This window comes from Rhinoderma darwinii, chromosome 5 (genome assembly GCF_050947455.1).
Source record: "Rhinoderma darwinii isolate aRhiDar2 chromosome 5, aRhiDar2.hap1, whole genome shotgun sequence".
Taxonomy (NCBI): Eukaryota; Metazoa; Chordata; class Amphibia; order Anura; family Rhinodermatidae; genus Rhinoderma; species Rhinoderma darwinii.
Window position 1 is genome coordinate 10705456 of NC_134691.1, and position 16021 is coordinate 10721476.

Sequence of the window (16021 nt, forward strand, 5' to 3'; positions counted from 1 at the left end):
CTTCTACAACTACTACTTCTACTACTAATAACAATATTAATAATAATTATAATAGTTATTATTATTTTTACTCTAATTATTAGTAGCAGTAGTATTCAGGCTAGTATTTAGGCTAGGTTAATTTTACCAGTGAGAGATAGATTATATAAAAAAAAACACAGAAAATCACATTGTCAAAATTATATATATTTATTTGCATTGTGCACAGAGAAATAAGTATTTGATCCCTTTGGCAAACAAGACTTAATACTTGGTGGCAAAACGCTTGTTGGCAAGCACAGCAGTCAGACATTTTTTGTAGTTGATGATGAGGTTTGCACACATGCTAGATGGAATTTTGGCCCACTCCTCTTTGCAGATCATCTGTAAATCATTAAGATTTCGAGGCTGTCACTTGGCAACTCGGATCTTCAGCTCCCTCCATAAGTTTTCGATGGGATTAAGGTCTGGAGACTGGCTAGGCCACTCCATGACCTTAATGTGCTTCTTTTTGAGACACTCCTTTGTTGCCTTGGCTGTATGTTTCGAGTCATTGTCGTGCTGGAAGACCCAGCCACGAGCCATTTTTAATGTCCTGGTGGAGGGAAGGAGGTTGTCACTCAGGATTTGACGGTACATGGCTCCATCCATTCTCCCATTGATGCGGTGAAGTAGTCCTGTGCCCTTAGCAGAGAAACACCCCCAAAACATAATGTTTCCACCTCCATGCTTGACAGTGGGGACGGTGTTCTTTGGGTCATAGGCAGCATTTCTCTTCCTCCAAACACGGCGAGTTGAGTTAATGCCAAAGAGCTCAATTTTAGTCTCATCTGACCACAGCACCTTCTCCCAATCACTCTCAGAATCATCCAGATGTTCATTTGCAAACTTCAGACGGGCCTGTACATGTGCCTTCTTGAGCAGGGGGATCTTGCGGGCACTGCAGGGTTTTAATCCATTACGGCGTAATGAGTTACCAATGGTTTTCTTGGTGACTGTGGTCCCAGCTGCCTTGAGATCATTAACAAGTTCCCCCGTGTAGGTTTCGGCTGAGCTCTTACCTTCCTCAGGATCAAGGATACCCCACGAGGTGAGATTTTGCATGGAGCCCCAGATGGATGTCGATTGACAGTCATTTTGTATGTCTTCCATTTTCTTACTATTGCACCAACAGTTGTCTTCTTCTCACCCAGCGTCTTACTTATGGTTTTATAGCCCATTCCAGCCTTGTGCAGATCTATGATCTTGTCCCTGACATCCTTAGAAAGCTCTTTGGTCTTGCCCATGTTGTAGAGGTTAGAGTCAGACTGATTAATTGAGTCTGTGGACAGGAGACTTTTATACAGGTGACCATGTAAGACAGCTGTCTTTAATGCAGGCACCAAGTTGATTTGGAGCGTGTAACTGGTCTGGAGGAGGCTGAACTCTTAATGGTTGGTAGGGGATCAAATACTTATTTCTCTTTGCACAATGCAAATAAATATATATAATTTTGACAATGTGATTTTCTGTTTTTTTTTAATATAATCTATCTCTCACTGGTAAAATTAACCTAGCCTAAAAATTCTAGACTGTTCATGTCTTTGACAGCGGGCAAACTTACAAAATCAGCAAGGGATCAAATACTTATTTTCTTCACTGTATATATATATATATATATATATATATATATATATATTTATATATGTGTTTGTGTGTTATCCAGCAGTAAAATATATTATTTCTTTAAGGAACATCTGAGAAAATCCATCTCAACTTTAATTACCATCAACCCAGTGCAGTCCAGTTCAGTGTATCATACTATAGATTCTCATCATTTATATTTTATGAAGTCAGACTTCAGTTAGACCCGAGAATGACAGAAACTTTCTTGCTCACAAATCCATCCAGGTGTGAAAAAAAAAAAAAAACTGCATCCAAAAGCTGTTCTATTTATTTTAGGACGAGAACTGACGGCTGACTGCCAGACCAGATCCGGCTACCACTAAAGTATATATAAAGGATGTGGCAGAGAAGGATTCTGGGTGTAATTGGTTATGACGTCTCATCGCAAATATTAACATGGATGGGATAGAAAGTGTCGTCTACCTAAATTTGCACTTGATGTTTTGCGGCTGAAAGATTCTAAAATGGTTAATTTTTTTTACATCATACATTATAAGTCTCTCTCAGAGTATTAAACATCATTCTTTATGATTCACCTACTTGAGGATCTCACACAGCCAAGTTGTTCTTGGTCTTCTATGTGTATACAGATATAGCTGAGCTTATTTTGTACATTTTCCTCTATTTGGCTACATTAAAGAAGTTGTTAGAAATGCTCTTGTTCTAAGGTAAAAGAGAGGAGTCAGCCATTCAGACCCTTTAACTATTAGACAATGGGGCACGGCTACAAAGAGTGTCTCTAACTCTGGAGGATCGGGCATGGTTACTCATTACACAACCCATTGATTTTAATAGATACATGTTTTGCTTTATTTCTCCTGTGATGGCGCTGCAGGGGAACCCTAGTAGAAGAAAAAGTTTGAATCCAAATACATTTATAGTAATAAGCTTCGGCACCGTAGATGACCATGACCACACTATTTTGGAGACCATCTTGGCACCATCTCTATTGCAGATGTAAACGGGGTCAGACTGGCCCACCATAAGGGTCCTCCAGAGGTCTTCGGTTCTGCTGCTACAAAGGGTCACCGACACAATGGTGCCGATGAGGTCAGGCAGTAAACAATCTCATCTGAAGCTGTGTGAACTTGATGTATTAGGATCTGTTCACACTTGCTTGTTCACAAGGGAAACCACGACTTATTGCCGGATTGGTCACATGACGGATAACACCTGAGCGCCACTGGACTCCATTGACTGACAATGGTGTCCGTTAGGTTCCTCCAAGGTGTTCATCTTTCTGATGGGAAAAATAGTGCTGCTTACTGCTCTATTTTCTCCATCAAATTTGAGAAAATCTGCAGCGGAGGCTCCAATGCACATGTGAACATGGATAGCTGGAGGGTAGGCCCTAAGAACCAGTTTCTCTGGTGAACCCAAGACACACCGCTTCTCATAGGCAGGGGCATAGCTATAGGAGGTGCCGAAGTGGCGGTCACACCCAGACCCCTGTGCCATAGTGGGCCTAAAGGTCCCACTGCCACGTAAGAAGACAGAAGTATTATAAATGGCCCATGATAGGAGTGGGTCGGGGGCCCTGTTATTGATTTTGCGTTGGGGCTCAGGAGCGTCAACTTACGGCTCTGCTCATATGTTCATTTATGAGCTGCTGAAATAACCTGGTTACCTTGGAACCCTTGGGACAAATTTCCCAGCTTCCTACATGTCTTTAGATATTTAAGTATCCCAAAAATATTTTCAGTGAAAGATGAATATTCTACTGTACCAGTAAATGCTGGGAGGTTTCTCTATGAGACAGCGTATATCATTATGTAATGCAATAGTCTTATGTTATGTAATTTCCAGTAAAAGAGATAGAAGTTATGCTTAAATTTCACATCATAAGACATTCTCGGCCTTTAGCACCAATAAATCACTGTCTTCTATTTACACTCTAAGTGAGAAAGATATAAATTATGCATGACAACAGCTTTCAGCGCTATTTATGACAATTACTGCAAAAGAAACATGTAAAAGCATTTTTGTGGTGTAATTTGTCCTGTCCTCTATACTTAACCCATCTTAAGGCAATAAAAAAAAAAATCATGTTTAGATCCATGTGCCGATGATTTACTTGAAATCTCCCCCGCTTAGCTGAATCGGTAGACGTTGCTGGTGGCTTTTTTTTAGCATACAGGAGGACATGCGTCTTACCATGGCTCTAATATTAAAGACTTGCTCAATTGATCTGTCATATATGCAATTTACATGTATATTTAATGGAAAGTCAAGCTGGGTCGGCAGCATTGATTGTGGGGTAAATATAGCACAAGCTATAAAGGCCCTGGAAATCTAAGATTGATAGAAGGCCTCATGCACATGGCAGAACCTTAGCTCTGGCTACAAATTTCTCTTTCCTTACCGTTTCCCATATCTCAACATATCCTGAAATTTAAGGCATGAGATGACTGGCTTTGAAAAAGAAATACATGATTTTGCGATACTCTGTCATGAGATGTCTATGTTATATGTGTCAATATGTGGCCACCCATTGGTTGTGATGTGAATTGCAGCCTGTCAAGAGTTTTGCTACCGTATCGCGATATTGTATTGAAATGGTTTCATGAGAAATTGAAGTCCTTAACCAAATTCATGCAAAGGCAAGGATAGACACACCTGTATGAAGCTGTAGGAACTCCCTCTAGGTATTCTCTCCTAAAGGCAAAGCTCCCTGAGGAGAATATTTCTGTAATACAGCACCTGATGAAACATGAAATTGGAGGCATTAGGAGGTGCATTATAGCCATTATAGCCATTATAGCCATAGCCTATTGGATTATAGCTCTGTGCAACTCTGAGCTTGTGTAGAGATTTATTATAGCCATTTAATTGAGCCCTAAGATGTACATAAAGGCTAAATGGAAAGACATGTTGCAAGGGAATAGCTATCAGGGTGACAAGCATACCAGCTTCTATGGGTCCCAGTTGCTGAGGTGGCCTATCTCCAATGATAGAGCCTCAGTGGTAAGGAGTAGTGTAAGCATTACTGTGCACCATGGAGGAGAGAAATTTCTTATATGTTACATTAATATTTCCTTAGTGGGGACTAATTCCAAATTTTTATATTAGGCTTCCCTGTTCAGCACCCACCTGCTAGGCCAAGCCATAGGCAATGGAGGCAGGAGCTTGACATCTGGTGTCCTCCATCTCTATCCAAATTTGTCAAAATTAGAAAAGGTATACTAGGGAACCACTAATGGAGAGCTAGAGATGTCTTAAAGTGGCCCTCCACTTAAATTTTTTATTAGTATTTTTACTTTTCTAAAAATCTGGTTACTATGTTTAAAGATTTAGGAAAGTGTGGGTTCAGAACTGCAAACTCAGGCTCTTCACTACCCCTAAGTTCAGTGCCAATTCAGCCAGGAGCTGAAGACCCTGTAATGAAAGAAAGACTGGCTGCAAAAATTATTGTGACTTTGGCGCCACTTGCTACTCTGTGCAAATATCTCTTAAATGGTCACTAACCATTCAACAAACTTTGCATAAATCAATAGTACAAGAGAATATAAGAAACTTAATAATATTCTTCCCCTTTCTCCTACCTCCTGCACTGATCATTCACTCTCAATTAACTGCTAAAATCCATCTTGAGAGGTATCAGGTCACATGCTGTCCATCAAAGTCTATGGAGAGGAGAGGAGGATGAGGGAGCAAGAGCAGAGTGAGTGAGTGAGAGGAAGAAAGACAAACGGAGATGCTACTGCAGCTTCCAGTAAGTTTTGAATCTCATCGCAGTGCTGGATTCACAGCTACACTGTTCATTTCTGCAGTATAATGTCCTCCATGATGCTGCAAATTCTACTAAGTGTTATATCTCACTCCAGTGCTGGATTCTCAGCTACACTGTTCATTATTGCTGTATCATCTCCTCCATGCTGCTGAAGCTTCTAGTAAGTGTTATATTTCACCCCAGTGCTGGATTCTCAGGTAAACTGCTCATAACTGCTGTTTGATGCCCTCCATATTGCAGCTGTTTCTGAGAGTAGAGTGAGCTACAGAGAGTTTGGGGAGCAAGATGTACTCTTCTCTATGTTCTCAGAGTATAGGCAACATGATATCAGTAAGGCTTTCCACCCACTAGCTCAGAAAAAAATAAGAATTACAAATAGAGCCTGCAGAGGAGAAAACTGCTAAAAAAAAAAAAATGCAGAATACAAGTCATATAATGTAAAGGCCAGAAATAGTGTTATTCCTCATGTACGCAATACATGACAGCTTGTTCTGAAACTTAGCTGAAAGGTTAGGTACCCTTTAAAATATTTCCATATTTTCAGACTATATTTGGGGTCACATCCTCACTACAATGGGCTCAATTTCCTTTCACCTAGCAGCTCTATCAATTTTCCATCTGTAGTTGACTTTAGCTTTCCTTGTGTTCTCATACTTACAGTGAAGGAAATAAGTATTTGATCCCTTGCTGATTTTGTAGGTTTGCCCACTGTCAAAGACATGAACAGTCTTGAATTTTTAGGCTAGGTTAATTTTACCAGTGAGAGATAGATTATATAAAAAAAAAAAAAGAAAATCACATATTCAAAAGTATATATATTTTTTTGCATTGTGCACAGAGAAATAAGTATTTGATCCCTTTTGGCAAACAAGACTTAATACTTGGTGGCAAAACCCTTGTTGGCAAGCACAGCAGTCAGACGTTTTTTGTAGTTGATGATGAGGTTTGCACACATGTTAGATGGAATTTTGGCCCACTCCTCTTTGCAGATCATCTGTAAATCATTAAGATTTCGAGGCTGTCGCTTAGCAACTCGGATCTTCAGCTCCCTCCATAAGTTTTCGATGGGATTAAGGTCTGGAGACTGGCTAGGCCACTCCATGACCTTAATGTGCTTCTTTTTTAGCCACTCCTTTGTTGCCTTGGCTGTATGTTTCGGGTCATTGTCGTGCTGGAAGACCCAGCCATGAGCCATTTTTAATGTCCTGGTGGAGGGAAGGAGGTTGTCACTCAGGATTTGACGGTACATGGCTCCATCCATTCCCCCATTGATGCGGTGAAGTAGTCCTGTGCCCTTAGCAGAGAAACACCCCCAAAACATAATGTTTCCACCTCCATGCTTGACAGTGGGGACGGTGTTCTTTGGGTCATAGGCAGCATTTCTCTTCCTCCAAACACGGCGAGTTGAGTCAATGCCAAAGAGCTCAATTTTAGTCTCATCTGACCACAGCACCTTCTCCCAATCACTCTCAGAATCATCCAGATGTTCATTTGCAAACTACAGATGGGCCTGTACATGTGCCTTCTTGAGCAGGGGGACCTTGTGGGCACTGCAGGATTTTAATCCATTACGGCATAATGTGTTACCAATGGTTTTCTTGGTGACTGTGGTCCCAGCTGCCTTGAGATCATTAACCTTCCTCAGGATCAAGGATACCCCACGAGGTGAGATTTTGCATGGAGCCCCAGATCGATGTCGATTGACAGTCATTTTGTATGTCTTCCATTTTCTTACTATTGCACCAACAGTTGTCTCCTTCTCACCCAGCGTCTTACTTATGGTTTTGTAGCCCATTCCAGCCCTGTGCAGGTCTATGATCTTGTCCCTGACATCCTGAGAAAGCTCTTTGGTCTTGCCCATGTTGTAGAGGTTAGAGTCAGACTGAATAATTGAGTCTGTGGACAGGAGTCTTTTATCCAGGTGACCATGTAAGAGCTGTCTATAATGCAGGCACCAAGTTGATTTGGAGCGTGTAACTGGTCTGGAGGAGGCTGAACTCTTAATGGTTGGTCGGGGATCAAATACTTATTTCTCTGTGCACAATGCAAATACATATATATAATTTTGACAATGTGATTTTCTTTTTTTTTAATATATATAATCTATCTCTCACTGGTAAAATTAACCTAGCCTAAAAATTCTAGACTGTTCATGTCTTTGACAGTGGGCAAACTTACAAAATCAGCAAGGGATCAAATACTTATTTCCTTCACTGTATGTGTCCCACTTTACTCCCTGAATTTTGCCCTATTTGCAAAACCTAAATTCTGGCATGTGAGTCTTCCCTGCTGTCATTCACACAGCTTAAAGCTTTCATCTAAGGGTACGACCAGGGCCGGCCTTAGGGTAGATGGCGCCCCGTGCGAAATTATCTTTCGGCGCCCCACGCCATTATAAAAAATGCCCCATAAAAAAGCATAATTCCTCCCCACAGTATAATGCCCTATATAGTGCCCCCACACAGTGTAATGCCCCTTTAGTGCCCCACACACAGTATAATAATAATATTTAATAATGTAATATATTATTACGCCTTCAAGGACACAGTATTTTGTCCTCTAATTGTGCCCACACAGTGTTATGCCCCCTAAGTGCCACACACATTATATTGCCCCCTGTAGTGCCCCTACACAGTATGATGTCCTCCACAGAGTATAATGCCCCCACAGCCCCCCTAGTAGAAAGTTCCCCCTGTAGATTGTGCCGTACAGCCTCCCTGTAGACAGTGCCATAATCCCCCACCTCCTCCTTGTAGACAGTGCCATACAGCCCCCATCTGCCCCTTGTAGTGCCATACAGCCCCTCATCTGCCCCTTGTAGTGTCATACAGCCCCACCTCCCTCTTGTACACAGTGCCCCCCACCGCCCCCTTGTAGAAAGTGACATACAGCCCCCACCTCCCCCTTGTAGACAGTGCCATACTGCCCCCCACCTCCACCTGACAGGATCCTTGCGTAGGCCGGCTTGATCCAGAGATGTCATCACGCCGACTGCGCAGGGATCCTGTCCCTGCGCCTCATAGGCTGCAGGCGCCTCTGTAGCCTGTTACAGAGTTTCCCAACCTTTTCGGACTTGAGCCACCCCTGGAAAAAAAAAATTCCTCAGGGTCCCCCTACCAAAAATTGTTTAGAGAAAGACAGAAAATAGCTAAAAATAAGCACTACATTCTTAGGGTATGTTCACACAGCATTTTTTGGAAGGCAGAAAAAAATCTGCTTTTGAATTGACAGCGTTATTTGATGGGGTTTTTTTAGCGTTTTTTTTAAAGCTGTTGAAGCGAATGCAAAAGACGCAGCAAAAAAAGCTCCAAACGAGCGCCAAAGCTATTTTCTTCCTACTATTAATTTCAATTGGAGGTCAGAGGTGGAAACCACTTGAAGACCATCAGCCCCCCCCCCCCCCACCACTCACAGTAAAATGACCATCAGCCCCCCACTCACGGTAAGGTTGGGTTCACACACACTATTTACGGACGTAATTCGGGCGTTTTAGCCCCGAATTACGTCCGAAAATGCGGCTCAAAAGCGTCGGCAAAGATCTGCCCATTCATTTGAATTGGTCTTACGATATTCTGTGCCGACGGTCATTTTTGAGCCCGCGTCAAAGAAAAGCCTGTCACTTCTTGAGACGTAATTGGAGCCGTTTTCCCTTGACTCCATAGAAAAACAGCTCCAATTACGTCCGTAATGGACGCAGCGAAAAGCGCCTGCACATGCCATTACGTCTGAAATTCCGGAGCCGTTTTCTCCTGAAAACAGCTCCGTAATTTCAGCCGTAATGGACGCTACCGTGTGAACATACCCTAAAATGACCATCAGCCCGTCCACTCACAGTAAAACGACCATTAGCCCCCCACTCACAGTAAAACGACCATTAGCCCCCCACTCACAGTAAAATGACCATCAGCCCGCCACTCACAGTAAAATGACCATCAGCCCCCACTCACAGTAAAATGACCATCAGCCCGCCACTCACAGTAAAACTACCATCAGCCCCCACTCACAGTAAAACTACCATCAGCCCGCCACTCACAGTAAAATGACCATCAGCCCCCACTCACAGTAAAATGACCATCAGCCCGCCACTCACACTAAAACGACCATCAGCCCCCACTCACAGTAAAATGACCATCAGCCCCCCACTCACAGTAAAACGACCATCAGCCCCCACTCACAGTAAAATAACCATCAGCCCCCCACTCACAGTAAAACGACCATCAGCCCCCACTCACAGTAAAATGACCATCAGCCCCCCACTCACAGTAAAACTACCATCAGCCCCGCACTCACAGTAAAATGACCATCAGCCCCCCACTCACAGATGCCCCCTGTAGGTCATGCCACACAGCCCCTTTGTAGGTAGTAGGGATGTCATGACACCTGAATTTGGACTTCGATACTGATACTTCGTGTAGTATTGCAATTTCGATACCAAAATGATACTTTGCCAACAGTAATAAAAAAAAGTTCTTCCATTTTCTGATGTGAGGTGCGAGGTGTGATGCTGAATTTAACCTCCATTTGCCTCACATTAATAGTAATTAACCCCATCATGTTTCTCAGTCATTAATGTGTGAGGTACATGATGGAGTTAATTACTATTAATGTGAGGCAAATGGAGGTTAAATTCAGCATCACACCTCGCGCCTCACATTAATAAGTGAAAGCAGTTTTTTTTTTTTTGTTTTTTACAGCGTACACATCATAAATGACGCAAAAAAATTGTTGTGCAGGTTATTACGGCCGCGCCAATACCGAATGTGTATATTTTATATATTGAGACTTATTTTAAGGTTTATTGTAAAAAAAAAGGTGAATGTGTATTTTTTTAAATTTAACATTACTTTATGTTTTTACTTTATTTTTAAACTTCAATGTACTGGCCTATATCTATAAGCCAGTACATTAGCCTGTGTAGGGATAGTACACAGGCAGTTATTAGGACATACCTAAGTATGCCCTAACAACATGAAATATGGTAAGACAGCCCTGGGGTCCTTCAATAGACCCTGGGCTGTCTGCCCATATATGGTATGGCCCTCAATCGCGTCACAGGAATTCCCTGTGACGCGATGCAAGGGGCATCCCCCCTTCTCACTTTCCTCTGAATGCTGCAGTCAGTTTTGATCGCAGCATTCAGGAGAATAGCGGCGGAGATGAGCGGTTTCTCTGATCTCCGCCGTTATAGAGCGGGGCTGCGGCTGTGTAATAGCCATTGCCCCGCTCCTGACAGAAGTGCGTGCGCGGTCAGCATGAGGTAATCCGGCCGGCGCTGCACTAATGAGCGGCGGCGCAGACACCGAAGACAGAACATGGGGGTGTTTTGCAGTGCGGCCACTCAGTGCAGCGCTGGCCGCATCGCATCATCCTCGCGGCGCGCTCTTGTCAAGACTCAGGAGCGGGGCAATGGCTGTATTACACAGCTGCAGCCCCGCTCTCATTCATCATGTATTACTATACTTACCGGTGTGGCTCGAACCATATGGGAATGTACAGTATCGAAGTTTCGATGCATTGTGCATCCCTCGTAAGTAGTGCCACAAATCCCCCCCTTGCCGCACAGCCCCCTTGTAGGTAGTGCCACACAGATCCCTTGTAGTGCCACACACACCCTTGTAGGTAGTGCCACACACACCCTTGTAGATAGCACTACCTTCCTGTAGATAGCGCCACTGTAGCTCCCTGTGGCTGGGGATTCCGCTCCTTGACGGAGTGCTTGATGTCCATATATGAACAGTGACATCGGGCAACTAACTCCTGAAGCGGAATCTCTGTCCTCAGCGTTGCCGACGCTGTGACCGGGGATTCCACTCCAGGAGAAGCCCCTGACGTGTCTGTCCATTTAGTCGGCGGGGTGCCATCTACAGGGGTTCTGCAAAAAAATCTCCTCCTCCTCACATCCACTTTGCGCTATGAGGAGGAGGAGGAGGAGAGAAAGCACGTCCGTGGCAGTTGTCCAGAGCCCCTCCAGAGTCTCATGGGAACCTCATGCTGGGAACCACCAGCCTAGTAGATCGCAGAGCGGGGAGATACCTCCCTGCTCTGCTATAGTGTTCAATAGTATCTGCGTCTTTAGCAGGGCCGTATTTACAGCTCACGCTGCCCTAGGCACTAAGCCTGAATATACCCCCATTAAAGGCCTATTTAGTTTAGCCAATTATCATCATGATTCGCCAGTTTCTGACCAATTATAATGGTATTTGGTCGGTGTTAACAAAGGGGAAGATCAATGATAAAAACTTTGCTTATCGTTAATCTCTAATGAGAAAAAAAAAAGGTAATACACCCGGCCGTAGTCATAGCGATGCGTATTCTGTTCTGAGCGTAGCCCGGCCTCCAGGGATGACGATGCATCCCATGTGACCGCTGCAGCCAATCAAAGACTGCAGCGGTCACATGGACGACAGCGTCATCGCAGGAGGCCGGGCTACGCTCAGAGAGAGAGAGGGACTACGGCTGGGACTATTAGCTTTTTTTAAAATTTATTTCTGCAGTTTTTCCGCCCAAAAAACTGCATCAAAATTTGGTGCCGTTTTTCAGGTGAAATTCCCTGCGGTTCTCAGGACGTACACACTGTGTGGTTTTACGTATCCGCCCTGTGTGTTCCTACCCTTATAATCAAGTTGCTCTCCCCCACAAATATTATCTCTAAGGGCTTATTTAGACAAACGGGATATACGTCCGTGCAACGCGCGTGATTTTCATGCGCGTTGCACGGACCTATATTAGTCTATGGGGCCGTGCAGACATGTGCGTGATTTTTATGCTGCGTGAGTCCGCTGCGTAAAAGTCATGACATGTCCGTTCTTTGAGCGTTTTTTGCGCATCACGCACCCATTGGAACAGCGTGATTCGCGCAACAGCAGTGAAAAGGATGAATGAAAACAGAAAAGCACCACGTGCTTTTCTGTTTACAAACATCCAAATGGAGTGTCATAATGATGGCGGCTGCGCGAAAAGCACGCAGCCGCGCATCATATGCTGCTGCCGCACGGAGCTGTCAGATGCATTTTGCAAAGGCAAAACGCCGTGTTTTTGCGTGCGCAAAAGGCACACGCTCGTGTGAATCCAGCCTAAGGGTAAGGCCACACGGAGCGGCCCTGACACGGTTGCAACGCAGCTAACAACCACGCCGGCACCATGTTCAGTGCGGCTGTCAAACAGCCTGTTAGTGGCCGCACGTATTCCGGTTACATTCGCATGCGCACTGCCGCTCCATTCATTCTCTATGGGAGCGCCGGAGATAGCCGAGTGCAGTGTTCTGCTTTTTCCGGCGCTCCCATAGAGAATAAATAGGAGGTAAGTTGTTGTAATTTGCAAAATCGTGCGTCCATAAAGGGTGTATTAATTCATGGCCGCACGATTTTGCAGATAAAGGGACGGTTTAGCCGCGTTAACGTGCGGCCATGAATTAATACACCCTTTATGGCCGCACGATTTTGCAAATTACAACAACTTACCTCCTATTTATTCTCTATTCGAGAGCCGGAAAAAGCAGAACACTGCACTCGGCTATCTCCCCATACATAACGCTAAGTTCCCCTCCCCCATGATTCATAATAAGCTCCTACACCACAAAATAAACTATACAGAAGTCCCCCTCCTCACAAAATACATTTATAAAGAATCCCCCCACACTCCTATAGCATTTAGGGCAATGTCCCCTCACCCTCAAAATCGATCTGTAAAAAATACACACAAAGTACCTCTAACCTAGTCTCCCCTCCCCCACAAAATCGATCTTTAAAAAAACAAAAAACATCCTGTTACACATCACATAAAGCCCCCTCTCTCCCCCTCCCCCCCCCCCCCCCTCACTCGGCACATAAATAAACATAGATTAAGCTAAAGCTGCTGCTACCTGACTCTGGAGCTCCGTGGAGGAGTCTTCACTGGGGCAGCAGCACAGCAGGAAGGAGCTGCGTGAGGTGCTGAGTGTGTGTGACACTGCAGTACAGGCTGTGCTGATTGGTGGAGCAGACAGAAGCGCCTGCTGCTCCTCCAATCAGCGCTCACTTCACGCAGCAGTGCAGAGGGAGGAACATTTCTCCTCTATTCTGCTCGTACCCACTGGCACCCCCCTTGCAGCATGGCGGCCAGCGCCCTGTGCGACCGCACGTGTCGCACATAGCTAAGGCCGGCCATGGGTACGACCTTCACCTTATGATGACTAAAGACCAGAGGTTGCCTAAACGTCATACTCTTGGTGGCACTGAGGGCCAATATAAGGTTTGTGGATGCCCCTGGGCAAAATTGTGCATGTGTCTTTCCTACAATTGAAATTAGAAGGAAAGGAAGAGACATTAGTTCTGAAACATCAGGCTACAAGGTAACCATGAAAATTATATGCCTAGGATATATTTAAAGATTACAAACAGCAGTTCAAACACGACAACCACCATAAGATTACTAACAAGAGTACCATGCAGGGTCGAAATATTAATCATCCTGGAGAGGTTGGTGGAGACCCTAGATCATATACAACTACATTTGCTACTCTTGCCCTTCCCTTCCTTTAATCCAGCCTTGGTCACAAAAAACGAACATTCCAGCTACATCATCTAAAAAAAAAAGGAACTTTGTAATTACGTAACGGAGATGTATGAGATTAGAAAAAGGGCTTGTTTTTCTTCTTCTGACGCTTTTATCCATGGGCTTTGTCTGGTATTGCTACTCCGCCCAATCATGTCAATGGGACTAAATGCTATACCAAAGAAAGCCTTAAGTGAAGGGTGGCACTGTTCTTGGTAAGCCACAAACAGTCCCTTTTTTCCCAACATATCCCTTTAGAGCAGGGGTGTCAATCTCATTTTCACCGAGGCCCACGTCAGCCTAAGGGTATATTCACACGCTGAGTCAAAAACGTCTGAAAATACGGAGCTGTTTTCAAGGAAAAAACTGCCCCTGATTTTCAGACGTTTTTTTGAGCAACACGCGATTTTTGCTCCGTTTTTTATGGCCGTTTCTGGAGCTGTTTTCTATAGAGTCTATGAAAAACGGCTCCAAAAACGTCCAAAGAAGTGACCTGCACTTCTATTGCACAGCCGTTTTTCAAAACGGCCACGTGAAAAAAACACCTGTCGGAACAGAACGCCGTTTTTCCAATTAAAATCAATGGGCAGATGTTTGGAGGCGTTCTGCTTCCGATTACTCGGCCGTTTTTCAGCCGTTTACGGCCCAAAAAAAGTCTGAAAATAAGCTGTGTTAACATACCCTTATGGTTGCCTTCAAAAGGACGATGGTAATTGTAAGATTGTATAAATGTAACAGCTCGCTTAACTGTTAAGGAGTAGTTACAATTATACAGTCTTACAATTACAATCAGCCCTTTGAAGACAGCCATAAGGCCGCCTCAGTAACCGTGCTGCCACACAGTAATAATGCCCCAGTTGAGCCCCCAGTAGATAGCCTAACTCACACAGCCCCCTGTAGATAGCGCCACACAGCCCCCCTTTGTACTTAGTGCCGCACATCCCCCCTTTGTACTTAGTGCCACACAGCCCCCCTTGTAGATATTACCACACAGCCCCCCTTGTACTTAGTGTCACACAGCCCCCAGAGTGTAGAGCGGTAGCCTACCGCTACCACTCTTCGCCTGACATGACTAACCATTAGGAGCAGCAGGTCATGCGGCGGTGGTGGTCTGAGTAAGGTTGATGCCAACCCGGGAGTGGACCAGTCCAGTCACCCGACCTGAGTCACCTTAGGTCAAGTGACAGGTCAAGTGACTGGACTGGTCCACTCCCGGCACCAACCTCACTCAGACTGTCACTTGGCAGCGGTCTGCATATTTTCAGATTCCTCAGAAGCGGAATCTGAAATATGCCAGTGGGCCTACTCTTCCCATTGCAATGTGCATGTACCTTTTGGCGCATGTGCAGTGCAACGTTACGGAAGAAAGAAAAAAACACCCTTTTTTGCGGGCTCTCCGTAAATTTACGAACGGTTGGCAACCCTGGCTGCATGCAAAAACCTGATTCAGGTATTACATGCAGCGGACCTCGCAGGGCATACAAAATGAGGTGGCGGGCCGTATTCGGCCCGTGGGCCTTATGTTTGACATGTGTGCTTTAGAGTATCGTACATTTAGCTCAACTGTAAATTCTAGTTTCGTCAGCTTTTTTTTCCATTTCCCAAGTTCTCACCTTGCCAGGCATAGAAACGGAGGACGCAAAGGCGAGAAAGAGGTGAATAAAATGAGTCATCACAACACCTGAAAAATCTCTTTCTGTAACTGATCCGTCATTACTCGGAAAAAAATAATTTCCGTGCTCCAATATCTGTAAAGGATGTTATGGGATTGTGAGCCAAGAGGAGACTTAAGTGATGCAAGACTCGAATAGTGAAATGCAAGCGCACTACTTTTCTTCTTCCTTCTAAGTATTTCATTACCGCAGTTAATGGTGGGCCAATTTGCTAAAGGCATTGTGTATTCTTGATGACATGCTGGTCTCTATAAAAGCAACGAGTCAGATCTTTTTTATGAACAATTAATGGAGTCTATCGAAAGCAAATTAATTTTATTGTGGAGGTTGAACAAGGTGATAGTATATCTCTCGTAGATGCCTCGCTGACGGGAGAGAATGATAGTTGGTGAGGTTTTAAATGGTTCCACTCCGGCACGGCTGCTGCCAGTTATTTATATAA

At 44.3% G+C, this 16021-nt stretch overlaps 1 long non-coding RNA gene across 1 annotated transcript in view; it reads right to left on the bottom strand.

The window, feature by feature from the left end:
* LOC142652306 (uncharacterized) overlaps positions 1-16021 on the bottom strand; it is a 77739-nt gene that overhangs the window by 55206 nt on the left and 6512 nt on the right. The window contains exon 2 of the long non-coding RNA XR_012847794.1: positions 4261-4344. This is a non-coding gene — a long non-coding RNA (uncharacterized LOC142652306). The remainder of the gene's footprint in view (positions 1-4260; positions 4345-16021) is intronic.